The 16,172-nt window shown below is 37.1% G+C and overlaps 1 protein-coding gene across 1 annotated transcript in view; it reads right to left on the reverse strand.

The window, feature by feature from the left end:
- Positions 1-11,811, reverse strand: part of SORBS2 (sorbin and SH3 domain containing 2) — a 346,937-nt gene extending 335,126 nt beyond the window's left edge. Inside the window, exon 1 of the mRNA XM_037831147.1 lies at positions 11,717-11,811. The gene's annotated coding sequence lies outside the window, so the exon portion shown is untranslated. The remainder of the gene's footprint in view (positions 1-11,716) is intronic.
- Between the last annotated feature and the right edge of the window lie 4,361 nt (positions 11,812-16,172).

Here is a 16,172-nt window from a genome sequence, read left to right on the forward strand (position 1 = left end):
GCATTCCAGGTCCATAGACCCACACAATTTTCCTGCTGCAAAGAACTTTAGAGATCATGATCTTCAAATTCTTTACAAATAAGAAAAAATGAGACTCAGAGACACTAAGCAAGATACTGACAAAGCCAATTACTCTTTCTTCTCCTTCGAATTTGCATATAACTTTGAAATGCTGGTGGGAAGGGAGAATTTGTAGAAGATCCTAGGACACCAGGGTCCTCAAATCAAGTATGATCTTTATTTAGGCAACTATATTTTTCAGTGTCCTCACAGTCTTACATTTTCTATACTCCTGATCTTTAGGACAATGCATCCCCATGTTCCTTTCTAGAATAACTTCCACCTGTAGCCCTAAATTTGTTCAAAAGAAATCAGAATTATGGTTCTTGCTCTTGGTGAGTTTAGTTGCAGGTAGAGCAAAAGACAATGCATGTCTTCATCTTAGGTCTCCCTTTACAAATCAAACTGGTTCATATCCCAGAGAATTCCTGGGGAACAGGTCATGGCTCTCCAAATTGTTCTAAGTCTTTCTGGGAGTGTAACAGAAGAATTGTGGATCATAGAAAGCACAGTTGGACATTTCATAATTGGGATAAAAGAAAAAGGAATTCCAGTTAACCTGAAAGATAGTATCTAAACTGTAGATAGTTCAAGTCAATAAGAATTTTTAGGAGACTTCTGACATTTCTCCTGATGGACTGGAATCTGACTCAGCTATGTCTGGTGGAAATAATTCTTTTATAAATCACTATTTGAACACATTTGGAAAATATACCTCCAGGAAAGCTATTTAGGTTGTTTAAGGCTATTTCAATGCAGACAACTCTAATAGCTACTTGGGGAAAGGACTATTCTAGAGTAACAAATTACTCTCAGATTAATTAATAACTGCAAATGGGAAAATGTTTCTTTATAATGGAAATATCTGGCAATCACCACCTTAACCAAACAATCAAATGCAACACCACTAAAGTTTAACATCATGACACTGTATCTTCAAATGTGATGCTATATAAAGTACTACCTAGGATGTATTCCTGCCAAAAACAACAACAACAAAAAACAAGAGTATATTCAGGTTGTTAGAAATAATTCCCAATTCACAGGAAACACAGGGAATGAGAAACAAGGTAAACATTATCACAATGAAACAATAAGACAAATCTGCAATGTGAAACGTTTTGCAAGACAACTGGTTTGCTCTCTTCAAAATGTCAGTGTTATGTGGATAAAAAGTGGGAGGATCTACTAGATTAATAGAGACTAAATGCTTGAGTCTCAATTGTAACCTGGTTCAATAACAAAGAATAAATAAATAAAAAGGACAATTGAGGAAATTTGAAAATGATACAGACATAAGGTGATATTAGTAAACTATTAATTTTCTTGATAGTGTTTGGAATTAAGGCTATGTAGAATAATGCCCTTATTCTTGGGGTATCTAATACCCAGAGGTGAAGTGTCATGATGTCTGCAATTTTTTAAATGCTTCTGAAAAACATACCCACAAGGACATAGCAATATGGCAAAATGTTACTTTTGAAATTTTGAATGATTGAATATTGAATGCGGAAATAAAAGCTAATGATTGTGCTCTAGAAAATTACCTACCAAAGCTATTTCACATTTGCATTTGTCATTCTGCATCTTTATTAGGAATTGTTTTATAAAAACTCTTTATATTGTAATATTACTTTATTTTACATGCTCCACATAGAAATGCCCTCTCATGGGGGCTACATAGCCATCTATATTCTTTTTTAAAATCTGCTGCAAATTCTAGATAAGTGCCTAGTAAGAAATGTACTGGGGCACCCCAAGTGGAGATATTAAGTCCCAAAATAAAAGCCATTATGTGGATACTGGCTTGGTTGTATGGAGACTTTTATTAATATCTGTATAATATTGGCCATGCTACTTAAATACTTACATACTGAGTTTATTTAGTTTCATTTCAAGGTATCTGGATTGTATGACTTTCTAGTTCTAACAAATTAGTCCAGGCTATGAATTTGTGTATTAAAGCAAATTAGTTACTATGAAGACTTGGCATGTCTAAATTCGAATCTGAAGTGTATAGTGCACAAATGACGCAGCTCTTCTGATTCCTTTATGCTTTTCACACTTCAGAAAAGTTGAAATGTAGTTTAAAGACATATAAAGATTTAACAATAAAATGCCAGCATGCAAAAAGAGTTCACCAAACAGGCAGATCAGTGACTTTATGTCCTGGAAACCGGGGGCAGGGATAAAGGAATATGATTCTGTGAATTTCACAAAAGTCATTGACATGCCACTAATATTATGTTTAGTGTCCAGAAATAATTAAACAGTATGTTTTTCCTTTAATCCCAAGGCACAGGTAAGTGCAGGTTTATTATCTCCATGAATATTGGTGTCAAACCATCTTCTTACTGAATTGCTCAGATGCAACAGCCAACAATTCACAAAGGAAAGGGTACTAATTTCAACCCTTTCAAGAATGCTTCATGAATGCTCCAGACAAACTCACAGTGCTCTGGGAATTTTTGGAGCTTATGAACCACATTAAACGGAGTGGTCATATACGCCAGTGCTCCCCATGTTTTGTCTACGGATCCTCTTTAGTGTTCCATTGATTACATTTTTATAGGAAATAAGTTTTCCTTTCCACCCTCATTATACGGGATTCTTTTTTTTTTTTTTTTTTTTTTTTTTTTTACCATTCATTCATTCAACCATCTAACATTCATTGAGAACCAGGAAAACATAAGTAAAACATGGTCTGTATGCTAGAAATATGAATATGGTGCTAAATGAGCCCACCCAATCCATGCTGTGTAAGTGTGTGAGCTGTGGAAACAACAGTGGGGCTTGCTGTAAGATGTGACATCTACTCCAAGTCAATAGAGTATGAGCAGTGGGAGCCAGGGAGTGACAGTAAATAGAGTAGAGGACAATGTTTCAGGTTGAAGCAGCAGCATTCAGAAAGACACGGGGTGCTGAGAAAACATGGGGCATTTGGCAACCACAAGGAGTTCAAAATGTATGCAACATAGAGTGGGGGTGCAAGGCAACTGGGAGAGCTCAGGTACTGAGAGATGATCAGAAAGACTTTGTAATCCATGAGGGATGCTGGACTTTATTCTGAGAACAGAAAAGTTTAAGAAAGTTGCTAATGTGTAAAGCTGTGCTTTAGAAAGAGTATTCTCGCATTGGTGTGGAGGTAGATTATTGGAAGGGGCAGGCCTAGAGTTCTATTACAAGGTAGCTGTTATAAGCTGAAAAAAAAAATAATATTGAGAATGTGAATTAAGGCAATGGCGAGAATGGAAAAAAAGCAGGGATAGGTTGAAAAGAGTAACAAATCCACCAATATATTTTGTAAGTTTAGCTTCTTGAAAGAATCTGAAAAATGTGTCAGGCATAAAATTTGTGATGAGAGATATGGATGTGAATTCCAGAAAAATCAATATATGACATTTCTTGAGCACAGTTCTATTTCAAAATATTTTCTCCTGGTTGATAGTGTTCTAATCAAAATGTGGGCAAAGGGAATACAATCAAAACAAAACAAAACTTCCATCTCCTCACCCACCTTATTTTCTCTGCAAATAATGCATTCATTGTTTTCAAACATATCAATGAAATTAATTCAATACTTAGTATATACTTGAACCTAATTTTATAAACATCACACATTTTACAGCATATATCTTTAAAATGTGAACTATAAAAGGCCAATTAAGATAATAAAACCTGCCAAAAATGTCAGCTCTTCATTTTTATCAAACAGATACAACAAGTTCAATTCAAAGATATAAAACGCATAATTATGGCCTGCTGAATTGCTCCCTGACTCCAGAACTCATCCTGCATCTATGCCTATCTATGCTAGGGTACCAGAATCAGACACTTCTCCCCGGACAGGAATCCAACAGAGGGGTCCCTGGCCCATAAGTTGGCACAGTCACTCCCCCAATTCCCACTCCTCCCCCAAAGATCCCACACATGGGGGAAGGATGGGGTTGGTAGAAAAGAGGATTTTTGCCTCCAAATGTCATGGTCTTTGCACTTGTAGCTGTTCCCCCTTCAGTTTTCTCAAATTCCTTTCCTTTTCTCTCCTAATACCCTACTCCCCATCCAAAAAAAATGTGACCCATGTATACAGTGAAGCTTCAGAGTCCACAGTAATTCCCGTACCACAGAAAGCGACTCTTCAGAGATAGAGTCTATAGAGAAGGAAATCTCATAATCCTCAATCATTTGGCATGGAACGGAAGACTTGGTCTCTTCCAGTTCCTCAATCTCCTTTGCTTTCAACTTTTTCATTTTCCTCTGTCTCCGACATTTGGCAGTGATGTCACATGTTTTCGTCCAAAGGAATTCACTTTTTTTCTACCCTGAGCCATCTCCCACAGTTTACTTACAGAGGCAGAATAAAGAGTAATGAAAGGTATGAGTGTTAGAGGAGGCAAATCCAAATTTTCCAAGTTCCGGTTCTATGGTCTTAAGTGAAACTGGTGACACCTCTGTTGTCTCATCTGTGAAATGGAGATTACAAAATCTCTTTTCTCTTAGATTTTTCAAATTAAGGTTAAATGAGTTAATTCAGGTAATGTGCTTAGGACATGACCTGGCTCTATGGAAGTGCTGATTAAAAACATTATTATTGATTCCTGAAGAGACCGGCTCTTTTTTTTATCTAAGCTACTCTAGCTAGTTTCTTTGGAAGCCGAAGCCCATGCCCAATGCCATCCCAGGCTCTTCCTTAAAGAATTTCCTGCTCTAGCTTTGCCACTGTTCTCACCTATATTTCTTATCAGAGCAACTATACGGACCTGAACTTCTCCACCCTCCATCAGATCATTCTGTCTCGTCTCACTTGTTTTCTCCTGTTTTTGTTTATTTGTTTACACAATACCTTCTCTAAAATCCTGGGCTTTGTTACAATTCTCTCCCCTAACATGAATTGGCTCATCTCAGGAACAGTTTCACATCTAATACACATTAGTCCTCCTACCTTCTTACACCATTGTTCATTCATTCATTAATTCAAGGTTTGATAATCACATTTCCTAAAGTAGCTCACAGTGTAGTGGGGAAGACATAATATATTGTGATGAGTAGAATAAGGAATTTCAGTAATAAATTATATCCATGTATAAAATGCTCATCTAAAAGAGTACCTGACACATGGTAAGCATCATTAAATACTAGATTTGCTATTATTAGATGTAAAGAATATACTGAGTATGATTCTTGAGCTATGTGTTTAATGAGGAACAGGAGATGTCTAGGAAATAGGAGGTGGGAGGAAATGCTGCATGGAAGAATGAGGACTGGAACAGCATACAAAGTTTGGGAAGACCAAGTATTGCTAGAGAACAGGTATGAATTCGAAGGGGAGGGAGTGGCCTGGTTGGAGCAGGATGTCAGACTTCTGAGGTGGTAGATGCCAGATCCTGAAAGCCTCTTTTATGCATGCTAAGTATTGGATTTAAACTTGATTCAGAAGCAGAAATAATTGCTTCCAAATCATTAAATGTCTACTCTGCCACTGATCCCGTGTTACTTTATATTCATTTCCCTATTTAAGACTCAAATAAATTTACAAGGAAGATAGATGTTAATCCCATTTCATTGACATGGAAACCAAAGCACAGAATGTCAGCCATTAAAATAGTGCAGTCAGGATTTGAACTAAGGACCATGTGAATACAAAGTTTATATTTTATTATTGCACACTTTGGAAGGGATTAGAGTGGGTTGACAGGGGGTGGGGAGTGGCACTCTGAAATTTTTTAAGCAGGGGAATAGTGTGATCAAATCGGCTTTTCAAAATCATTACTTTATCCCAGTGTGGAGAATAGATTGAAGAATGAAGAGTCCAAAAGCAGAACTTCGAGTCAAGAGTTATAGGAATCTAAACAAGCCAATGTGAAATTCAGAGAAAATATTGAAAATATAACTGACATCATCACCATTCTCAAGAAGCCTGCTGTCATTTTATCACATGAAATTCAAGTCATCAAGGGTCCACCATCTTATGATAGTGACTGGGGGACAAGAAGAGGAGAAACGTAGCACAAACATTTTCTAGCTACAACTGATAATCAGTCCTATCAAGAATATTTCAGGAATAAGATAATAAAAATAACATTGGTCACACCTCAAAACTCAAACTAGTTTAGATAGAGAATTAAGAAGCAATTCCAGAATAGATGCATAACAAGATATTAGTGGTAGATAAAGTATAAATGCTTGGAAGGCCTAGGTACAGTTTTGCCAAAGTTACTAGAAGGGGAGACAGAATGAGCCATAGAAGCTCTGTGTAATGCACAGATGGAAAATTTTTATATAATTTACCTCAGGGAGATTCTTTATTCAATTCAAATATTTACCTAGCGCTGGTGTATGCCCCACAGTGTGGCCAGCAGTGATAAATGCCCTTTCTTGGGACCCAGCAGTGATTTTTTTAAATGCATGCTTGGAATCTTAAAAAGTACAGGACCATGCTGGGAGCAATATTTAAAATTTTTAATATGCATTTTGACTTGTTGAGAGTCTGGTTTTTATTAACGTTGCCTGCTTTTGCTCTATGAACAGGTTGAGTGTGCTTTCAAGGGACACTTTAGAAATGGTAGACTGAACTGCACAATGTTGGATATGTGGGGGAGGGAGCTTGAACATCCCTATGAGCAGAAGATGAATGGACTAGAGTCCCCAGGATGGCTAAAGAGGAAGCTAAATGTCCATAAAGAATCCATACAAATGTTTTCTTTGTATGTGCTGGTAAATAGAGGGAGAACTACCAATGCTAGAGTTTAAAGAGGGAGGGAAAGATGGCATCTGTTTCAGTTTGCTAATGTTGCCATTTTGCAAGACACCAGAAATGGATTGGGTTTTATAAAGGGGGTTTATCTGGTTACAAAGTTACAGCCTTAAGGCCATAAAGCATCCAAGGTAAGCCATCAACAATAGGATACCTTCCCTGGAGAAAGGCCATTGGCATCTGGAAAACCTCTGTTAGCTGGGAAGGCACGTGGCTGGCGTTTGCTTGCTCCCAGGTTGCGTTTCAAAATGGCATTCTCTAAAATGTCAGCATCAGCTTTCAATGGCCGTCTTCAAAATGTCTCTCTAAGCTGCTCTCCAAAATGTCTGTCTCAGCTGCAGCTGCTCTGAGTTGGCTCTTTATATGGCTCTTTATAGGGCTCTTTATATGGCTCCTGTAATTTAATTAAGACCCACCCTCAATGGGTGGGGTAACACCTCCATGGAAATTATCCAAAGGTCTTGCCCACAGATGATTGAGTCACATCTCCATGGAAACACTCAATCAATAGGTTCCAACCCAATCAAAACTGATAAGTCTGCCCCCACAAGATTGCATCAAAGCACATGGCATTTTGGGGGGACATAATACATCCAAACCAGCACAGCATCATAGATGGATTGACTCAAAGCTCACAAACTCATTTGCTATAAAAGCATCCATGATGTTTGATCCTTTCAAACATCATGCAGAAACAAAACAAGACACACATCCCAACAGAATAGCTTCCTTGCTTTCCACTACTCAACTTGAAGGGATTCTTAAAACAAAAATAGCCCTGGTTGTTAACAGGTATGGACCAACACATATGTACTTCAGGCAAATTAAGAAAATATCTGCTTGACTTCCTTCTCAGACCATGCAAGATTTTGAAAAGTCTTACAAGTTTTGTTTTGCTCTTTATTTTTTAACTGAGGGATGAAATCAGACTGACCTTAAAATGCCTGCAAAATGGCTCTATATGTTCCCTGATGATCAGTGTGGGGTTGATCTCCCTGCCTCATTCTGGAGGTCCTTCACTGGACACCAGCAGTCACCCCACAAAACACAAAACAGTGGCCGGCAGATGTCTTTGGTGCCCCTTTGCATCTGTTCTCACCAGCTCTCCCTGACACTGCACATTCTAGATTTGGCTCCTCCATTGATGAAAGTGAACTATTACTTGATCAGTGTGGATTTATCCTATTTGCTTGAGCAAGAACACAACCCCTTGGTGTCAGCAGTGCCATGAGGATGTCAAAGGACATATCTGAGGCTGTTGAGGGATGTTAAATGAAGGTAAAAATTTCCCCAATTCTCAGATTTTTTTGTGAAGTCAACTTGAGACTTTTAGTTTGACTACTGTATTTTCACAACTTTGGTTATGAACTTAGGTGGCTTGGCAGTTCAATGTGCACACATCGTGAAGTTCTTGGGAAATGGACTGGGTTAGTAAGTTGAACAAACATTTCTGTAATATTTACAACACAGCAGGCCTTGTGCTAGGCAATGGTAAATTTGAAGTCAAACCCACTCCTTTTCCGGGGAGAACTCCAATCTGGCAAAGGAAACAAATGCACACCCCAAATCCTTAGCGAGAAGGCAGAATATCAAATTGATAGGAGAGAGCAAGCTAAAGTAGCTATTTAAAATGTTATTTCTCCCAGAGATGCTAGCATTTCATATGGATTGAGGGTAGAATTTAAGGCACTGGCCAGTGGGATGAACCTGGTGCAATGGGACCCTCCTGATAACCACACAACCTGGGTGGTGCTCTAAGTACTGGATCCTCTCAAGTAACAGACAACCTGCTCTAGATCTGATCACCCAGACAAGTGGAAGAACAGAGGCAAATGAGGTTCATTCCAAGTATGGGAAAAACAAGGAGGTGCACTTGTGCAACCTTGAACGGGAAGGGTTTGGAGGGCCTCACAAATCTGAAGCTCACTCTTGCTCAGGGCTATGCTGATGTTCTTGGTTTAGTTCTAAGTCTAGCAGGCACACAGCCAGAGTTAGGTTTCAACCAAGCCATCTCCACACAGCTTCTCGTATTGATCAAGGCAAAAATTATTATGCCATAAAAATAAAAATTTTGCTCTATCCCTTAGATTTCATTTCATTTTCCCCTTGTGTATTTCTCTTCAAGCCAGTAAGTAAAGTTCTTCCTGCAAAGAGTGTAAAAGTCTCTGCTTGCTGCAAATATCTGCATAGGCGACCGAGAAAAACAAAGTCTGGATGTATCATGTTTCTCAACAAGTTTGTTGCCTACTTAGGTTTTCAAAGCTTTATTTTGGACCCACAGCCTAGTTTTATGTTCCTGGCAACCTATTCTCTTTGTAGGTATTTATTAAGTTATCTTGATACAATAGGGTAGGTTTCCCAGCCTCCAGACTCTCCAATTAGCTATTCCTCTCTCAATAGCATTCCTTTTAGCTGGAACCACCTGATTGTTGTGGTTGTTGCTGTTGTTTGGTTGGTTGGTTGGTTGGTTCTTTCTTTTTTTAATCTCTCTCCTACTCAGCATTCCCCTCCCAACCTCTGCTCTCACCTCTTGCCAGTACACCAAGATGTAGTAACATCTTGAAGCATTCTTCCCAAGGCGATTTGCATTTAAATAGGACTCAAGCTTTTAAACTGAGGGTCATGCTCTCAAAAGGTAGAGGTTTTGATATTACTTGAGAGATAAAAAGAGAATGGGGACGGGGCGGAGGACAGAGATGAGGAAGCTAAGAAGGGTCTCTGCACTGCTTCCGCTGTCATCTGTGTCCTCTTCTACACAGGAGGCCCAGCAGGGTGGGAATCTATTTTTCTATCATATCTTTATAATTAAACCCTTCTTGTATTTATGCAAACTACTTATAATTGTGTGAACTCTGTATAACTCTCACAAGAGGGTCAGGCAGCGCTAATCTATCCAGGTTGCACATGGGGTAGGGGCAGCTCTGGGGTTTAAGCCAGGTGTGTCTGATGCCAAAGGCCAGTCTGACTCCATTATTTTATCCCTACAGTGTCTCACAGGGAAATGCCCCTTCTTTTTATTTTAATTCCTTCCCTTTAACCTGTCTTTTTCTGCCCAGAAATACTTTATGGATTTTAACCTTATTTTCTAAGATTTTATTTTGCTTGTCTTTTCCATTTTTCCTTCAGTAGAAAATAGATTTTACATTATCTCAGTTGTGGGAGCACTTCTTATAGTTCGAGGACAAGATATTATTCTTCTGCAGAATAATTCTGGTTCCTATGCTCCTATTACCATTCATCAAAGTTGCTGATAGACTCCCAATGGCCATCCAATTTTGCCTTCTCAAAAGCAATGTCTTCTAAACATGGAAATAGATAGGCAATAACTTCACATATATGAAAAAATATTTTATAGTTGATTTTTACATCTTAATAAAAACTTAGAATTTTAATTTTTATAATATTTTCTTATAATGAATTATATGCTATACTATATATAGCTGAAAAGTGAATTTTAAATATTAGTATACAAATTAGTTTTACTTGCTTATGTAATATTGCATAAACAAAATTATGCATATTATAAAAATTTAGAGAAACTGAAAATCACAAACGATGTCATAATAGCATAATTGATTACATGACAGAGGCAAATGTGGTTAGCTCCATAATAAATGGTTAGACCATAATAAATAAATAAATGAATATAAAGAATCAATTTAGAAACTGTAATCAATGCCTTAATATTTCTCCTCCTTTTTCTTTTTAATAACTACACAAAGAATCTGCATTACTTATTGGAACTTTCAAAGATGTAATATAAAAATGTTATCCCTGATAATTAGTGAAAACATTTAAAATGTTAATGGGCCATGCTTTTTAGAGAAAACTAGAAACTGAAGCAGAGCACTCTTTGCCTTTATTTGTACTCCTGGAAAAAACAGTTTATCTCAACTCATTCAGGCCACCATTTACAACCCACAGATATTTCAATCTGATTTCAAATGTCCCACAGAGGATAATGAACAGCTTCCCAATGAAACCTTTCCATGTGACTAACAATGTAATGTCCTAGACATAAATTAAATCTTGCTTCATGTATAGAATAAATAATGCTTTTAGCTTAAACACATGGTACAGGATGGAATCCTCTGTTATATCCATTCATTCTAATAGATTATTGATGCAGAGGAGAGACAAAAGAAGGGACTCGCTCTAAAAAAGAAATTCTCCACAGCAATCTCATGCCTCACCTAATGCAGGATGTTTTTCATGGGTCTTTTGTTACTCTGTACCATATTAAATTATCCTTCCAATTACCTTGGCAGCTAAGACAAGGGCTCTTAATATGCTGATGACTTTCAAACAATTACACCAACTGTCAGTAATAAATGATTATTAAGGCATCTTTATTAAGCATAATGAGAATATGCACAATGTTCTCTTTTATATATAAAACTTGTGTTTTCAGCATAGAGGAATCCTCATACTGAAAACATTTTCTATCTCTCTCTTTGATCAGGAATTTGGTTCTTTTTCTTTCTGAAGCTGTTAGATAGCTAGATAAATTGCAGCAGCCCTTAAGATATGTAGCTTCCACCCCCACTCTCCACACCCCTCCCATTCTTTTCCAGCGTCTCTTTAGTTATAAATGTAGCAAAATGTTTACGATTGAAAGCCCTGCTGTGAACTAGCTTACATTCGGAACAATAGCAACCTTAACAGAGAGTTCATCCTGATAAAGGGTCTGTACAGTCAGCAGTCAGTGAAAGCAATGTAAAGTGTTCCTTTCTCCTGCTTATGACCGTCTCCTCCAGAGGTTAACCATTTTAAAGCTGGCGTTCAGACTGAGAACAGGAACAAAGCATTACTAGAAAGCAGAGAAATCTTCCTCCAGCACCAGCATTTCTGCTCTTTGCGATTCTTAAGAAACATAGGAACTCAATGAAAAAGAACCAATACCTTCGAATGAGAACATTCCAGCACAGGAATACAGTTGTCTTGTCGGCTGCTGTGCAGAATGAGTTTCTTGGGCATGTATGTCTCTCTTCTTAGCTACTGGGTCTGCCTGGTGGCTGCTGCCAACAACAGGGAGCGTTTACAACATGTATGTTGTGTTCATCCGCAATAAAAGGCGACTAACCAGCACGGCTTGGTGCTGCTTGCCCGGAGGCATCAGATCTTTAGACCCTCTCCTCCTGATTGGTTGCTCATTGTATTCCTCTGCCTTAACCTTGATTGTGTTCAGTGTATTTCCCCTAGGGTTATAGTCAGAGAATTGCTGGTTAGGGAATCAGTGACAGGTTAAACTGAGCTGGCCTTAAAACACAGCCACACAATTGTCTATGAACAAGTGTAGTTTACTTTTCCAAAGTTATAGGTACTCTAACCAGGGGAAACCTAATAAAATAGGTATAATTTAACAATAGCAGTTTTATGCGTCCTCCCTTAAAATCCTATGCGTTTAATGCATGCATAACACAGTTTTGAAGTGATCAGGTGGCTTCTTGTGGCTCAGCATGTCTGTATAATCAACCTTAAATCAAAGCAGATGGGGATGACAGAATACATTAAGAGGGTTATTAAAAATGCCAAGAGATGCAACTGAATAAGGCTACTGAAGCCATCTCCAAAAACTGTTATAAATCACTCAAACAAAATGCTCTTACAATATTTATGGTTGATTTTATATAGCTAAGATAATGGAAACATAAGGCTCAAAGGTGGAGAAACTGTAAAGCCTTTAAATCTCTAGAAGAAAAGCAACAGAAAGGAAAAATGGAATCTTTTATTCCATGAAGGTAGGCAAAATATGAAAAAAAATACACCTTTATCATCTCCTATCCACATACTGGAATCATACTTGACTTTATTTTGTTCAAAGGTTTATAAGATGGTTAAAATATACTCATTGATATATTAGTTTTTTAAAATGAGGGGGTTCATATTAAAGATGGTGAATTAACTACATACATTATACCTTCTCTCCCCCACCAAATCCCATGAAATGACAAAGTTTTTATTTTAAAAGTCATAAGTGTACAAGGATAAAGAAACAGGGGGCACATAGCAATCAAACTTAGAAAACTAGAAAGCGGAGAAATAAATGGTAATGAATCCTAACTAGCAATGGGGAAAGTCAAGAAGCAATAAATTCATCCTTCACCTCAGCAGAACATTGAAGGTTTATTCTCTGGGGAGACAGAAACAGGATCTTTGGACTGGCCTGGCTGAGAACAAAGATACCATACTAAAAGCACAGGAATTAATGGAAAAGGAATATTGAAACTCTAAGCCTTCTTCCCCCACTCACCAGGTGAGTGTCAAGGAGTATACTCTCTGGGAAGATTTGAAGAGTCTTCTCTGGAGAATCTGACTACCCCAAAGGCAAGACTTCAGGGCATTAATATTGGACACCCTCTAAGAAATGGCTCAGCCAGATCACCCAGCAAGGACAGCCATATCAGTTTACCCATCGGCACAGAGCTTCCCTTTGGTTTTTAGTGCCCCACTCTTACCTGCAGAGACCAAAACAAACCAAAGGGCAACAGACAAATAATGGGCAGACAGACAAACATGGGACAAAGAAAATTAGAGGAAGCAGTGGGTATGCTGGAAAAACACTTTAAAGCTGTCATTCATGTCCTTGGTGAAATAAGAGATGGTACAGGCAGTTCTTTATGTGGTTCCAATATCCGTGAATATCAGTTACACAGTTTGGTTTAATAACACCGGTCCCCCAACAACAGAGTTCAAATTTCAGTTACCATGGTAAATTAATTGTAACTGCATAAATTACAAACTGTGCTGCCAGCTCTTCAACCCACGTGTCACTGTGTAATAACAGATGCACATCATGATAGGTGACCAATCACGTCACTTGTTTCAAAGTCTGCCACTGACTGGCCATGTGCGTGTTGCTCAGTTCACACACAGATGGCAAAATGCGTAATTAGGTTGCCTCTTTTCTCTCCTAGCAATAAACCTACATGACATTTTAAAAGAATGGATAATCAAAAGAGGGAATTGGCCAACAAAGACTGAAGTGTAGAAAAGAAATGCAAAATGATGACAGGATGTAAAATTGGATGTGACTAGGAGATTTGAAAATGGCAATAGCAAAGCAATGCTAGGCTTGCATAAAGCTACTGTAAACCGTATTAGAAAAGCCCAATAAATACGAAAAACAGGTAAAATTGCTTCAACATTTTAAAATTTTAATTGTAATAGGAACAGAAAACGGTGTATAGTTGAGTTGAACACTGAGTTACAATAATGAAAAGAATTTGGCTAGCATTTAGGCCAAAGTGTTGAAGTTAGTTGCTGCAATGAAAAAAAATTTTCTCAACTCATTTTCCTCACTACCAACATTTTGTCTGTAAACCCTTAAAAATATTTAGTGTTAAGTAAATCTAAGAAAATCTTATGATAGAGCAAATCTCCTTAAAAATACTTCATAATTCTCTTATTTTCAAACTGTAGCTTCCTTGAATATTTCCTTTTTAAGTCTCATAGTAATGGTGATAGTTTGTTCTGTAATACCTTTTTTTTTTTTGTAGAATGCTTTGCTTAATATTGCAAATTATGGACAGTAATAAAAGTTTCCAGTTTACGAGCATTTTATTAAGCTTGGTTCCGGCTTAAATCTCAAGATGATAGCTCATTTTTAAAATTGTATTATAATTTTATTAATTAATGTTCAGGGTTTAACTTAGGGTTCACTGTTTATGTAATGTAGCTTCACACATTTTCAAAAAATTTTTTTCTGTTACTATATTTACATTCTAATGTTTCCCCTTTTAATCATATTCAGATATGTATTTCAGTGCTGTTAATTGCATTCACAATGCTGTGCTACCATCATCACCATCCACTACCAAAACATTTCCATCATTCCAAATAGGGACACAATACATTTTTAGCCTTAACTTCCCATTCCCTATCCTCTCTCCACTCCCCATCCCCTGGTAATCTATATTCTAGATTATAGTTTGCTTGTTCTATCTGTTTCAAAACAGTGAGATCATCCAATATTTGTCCTTTTGTGTCTGGCTTATTTCACTCAAAACGATATCTTCCAGCTTCTTCCATGTTTTTGCATGTATCGGTACTTTGTTCCTTTTTACGGGTGAATAATATTCCATTGCATGTCTATACCACATTTTGTTTATCCATTCATCAGTTGATGAACACTTGGGTTGCTTCCATCTTTTGGCAATTGTGAATAAGGTTTCTATGTGCTATCAACATCAATGTGCAAATATCTGTTAGAGTCAATGCTTTCAATTCTTCTGAGTATGTACCAAGTAGTGAGATTGCTGGATCCTATGGTAGGTCTATCCTTAGCTTTCTGAAGATTGGCCAAACTGTCTTCCACAGCAGCTGCATCATTTTACATTGCCCCCAGCAATGAATGAGTAACCCTATCTCTCTGTATCCTCTCCAACGTTCATTTTCCATTTTTTAAAAAAGTAGCAGCTATTCTAATGGGCATGAAATGGTATCTCACTGTGGTTTTGATTTGCATTTCCCTGAAGCTAATGATGTTGAGCCTCTTTTCATGTGTTTTCTGGCCATTTGTATATCTTCTTTGTAGAGATGTCTGTTCAAGTCTTTTGCTCCATTTTTAAATTGGGTTGTTTGTCTTTGTATTGTTAAGTTGAAGGATTTCTTTATATATTCTGGATAGTAAACATTTATCAGATATGTGGTTTCCAAATATTGCATCCCATTGTGTAGGCTGTCACTTAACTCTCATGATAAAGTTCTTTGAGGACCAAAAGTTTTTAAATTTTTTTTTAGTTGGTTTAAGTATATTATATACTTTAGCTTTGAAAGCCATAGAAATCAGTTATCACAGGTTTTTTCCTACAAAAGACCCATTTCCCAAAGCATTATGCACAATTTTAATTAGAATATAATAACAGAATGATAGTTCATAATTTTTTTAAATATAAAATGAAGTCAATGACTCAAAAAAGTTATCTGCTGCTATAAGTTGAGGGGAAATTTCATAATCTATATCATTACAGATATAAAGTATAATGGTTCAACCTTTTAATGCTTGACAGGAAAGAATCATGATAAAAAGTTCAATATGAAATCATTTCATTATAGTAGCAATATCTAACATTTGAAATGCATCCATACTCTTTTGTAAAATCATATTAGAGTCAAATATATTTATTTTCACATCTGTTATAACTGCTATTGCAAAGGAGAAATACTGTTGTCTTATTTTCCAAGAGATATACACAGAGCAATTTTTTCTCCAGAGAACTTGTGCAAACTGATAAAAGATCTAAATTCTTCACATAAAATATATAAAACAGGAGAAGCCTCTTCAGATTTATTTTTTGAAGTCTGGAATGCTGGCACTTTCCAATTAGGCAACAGTTCTTCATTCATGTAATCTGGC

The sequence above is a fragment of the Choloepus didactylus genome, chromosome 3, assembly GCF_015220235.1.
Source record: "Choloepus didactylus isolate mChoDid1 chromosome 3, mChoDid1.pri, whole genome shotgun sequence".
Taxonomy (NCBI): domain Eukaryota; kingdom Metazoa; phylum Chordata; class Mammalia; order Pilosa; family Megalonychidae; genus Choloepus; species Choloepus didactylus.